Here is a 2,178-nt window from a genome sequence, read left to right as displayed (position 1 = left end):
TGGCTCAGATCCTGCTTTCTCTATGCCTTCAGACCATACCTACCTTTTCTCTGTGTAATCCATTTAGCAATCAACAGTATCTTTGGGTTGCATCACTTCTATTTAACTCCTAATTGCATATATACGTACATACACTTTAAATGACAGCATTATTTTTATAAAAATATTTATTTATTTATTTTAGAGGGAGAGTGTAGGGGAGAGGGGCAGAGGGAGAAGGAGAGAGGATCTTCAAAAATACTCCCCATGGAATGTGGGGCCTGACACTCCTCACTGTCACTACCCAGAGATCATGACCTGAGCCAAAACCAAGAGTCACACACCCAACTTGCTGAGCCACCCAAGTGGCCCAACAGTATCTTTTTTTTATTTTACCCTAAAGTATTTAGCATAGCAAAGACATTGAAGAAAATTTGCTGGTGTGAAAAAATTGCTCTGATTGAAAAATTCTGACAGCTTCCCATGATTTACTGCTGTTAATATTACTTATCTAGTTGTCAGATTTCTTAAATATTTTTTAAAAAATTAACCAAGGTTTTGACAAACCAGCAACATACAATCACCTGATCATATTCCCATGTTTTCCATTTCTGCACAGGCTTCTATCTGAAGTGTTTAAGGGTACATGTGCTCAGGTATTGACATTACCAAGCAAGTAATTATAAAATGTTCTGGAGCTGGAAGCACTCTTTTTTTTTCCCAAGATTTTTTTTTATTTATTTGAGAGAGAGAGTGTGAAAGCGAGAGAGATCACAGAGTGGGAGGCAGAAGCAGACTCCCCGATGTGCAGAGAGCCTGAAATGGGGCTCCATCCCAGGACCCTAGGATCATGACCTGAGCCAAAGGCAGACACTTAACCAACTGGGCCACCCAGGGGCCCCAGAAGCACTCTTATTAGTCACATTCTTAGATTTTTATGATGGTCCATTTTCTTTCTTTCTAGCTTTGTGATGAAGACAGTAGCTGCCCACCCAGCTCTTCCTCATCTGTATCAACAGAGTTGTGGCTGGAGAAGTTACTCAGCCTGGAACTATATTTCCCATCAGCCCCAGAAGTCCTATGTGATGATGTGACAAATCTTGGCCAATAAAACGTGAAGGGAACCCATATGTGCCAGTCCTGGGTGTAGCTCTCTCTCTCTCTCTCTTTTTAAAAGATATTTATTTACTTACTTATTTATTTGACACAGAGAGAGAGAGCACAATTAGGAGGAGCGGCAAGCAGAGGCAGAGGGAGAAGTGGACTCCCCACTGAGCAGGGAGCCCAACATGGGACTCAATCCCAAGACCCCAGGATCATGACCTGAGCTGAAGACAGTCACTTAAGCAACAGAGCCACCTAGGCATTTCCTGGGTATAGCTCTTTAAGAAAGTGTTCACACTTACTTTCCCCTTCTGCTAATTGGACAGAGAAAGACAGAGGCCCTGAGATTTATTATTTGTTTGTTTTAGAGAGAGAGAGAGAGAGCATGAGTACAGGGAGGGGCAGAGGGAGAGGGAGAGAGAGAAGCAGACTCCAAACTCACTGAGCATGGTGCCTGGGGAGGGGCTCCAGCTCACAACCCTGAGATCAAGACCTGAACTGAAACCGCAGTTTGATGTTCAGCCAACTGAGCCACCCAGGCTCCTCAGGACCGAGACCCTGAGGAGCAGAATCTCAGAGGAAGGAGTGTGGGGCATGATTCCTCAAGTAGAAGAAAGCGGTTGATGTCTTGGACTGTTTGCCCTGTTTCACGAGTGATACATTTTGCTGGACTTCAGCCACTGTATCATGGGCTCCATTTGTTTCAATTAGCAATAATCGCGCCTCGGATAAACCTCATTGGCTACGATACTGCCACTGCGCAAAGCTCATTTGTTTCAACAGTTTATCCGCCCACTACTAGCACAGTTGTTTTGTTTGTCAAGCATCTACTAGCTGTGTAGTGCAGTTCCCATGGCGTACACTTACTTAGAAATCACACATGGGACGTGAGATCTAAGTGATTACTGAGAAGCATGCCACCTGGCTCTGATTCTGAGGAATAGCTGTTTTCGACTCTATGAGAAGAAATCATCTTAAGAAACTATTTATAGTAATTGAAAGCAGAACTTCTAGTTAGCAGCATCCCTGGGGCAATGTGGTTTGGGCTGATCAGTTTGTGGCTTATGGTCAAGGAGCCTTACTGGATGGCCCATC

General features: G+C 43.9%; 1 pseudogene; it reads right to left on the bottom strand.

The window, feature by feature from the left end:
• Positions 1-1,764: 1,764 nt before the first annotated feature.
• LOC122916588 lies at positions 1,765-1,851 on the bottom strand (annotated as a pseudogene).
• Positions 1,852-2,178: the final 327 nt, after the last annotated feature.

This window comes from Neovison vison, chromosome 8, assembly GCF_020171115.1.
Source record: "Neovison vison isolate M4711 chromosome 8, ASM_NN_V1, whole genome shotgun sequence".
Classification (NCBI taxonomy): Eukaryota; Metazoa; Chordata; class Mammalia; order Carnivora; family Mustelidae; genus Neogale; species Neogale vison.
Note: the sequence above shows the minus strand (reverse complement) of the source record. Positions and strands in the feature narration are given on the sequence as shown.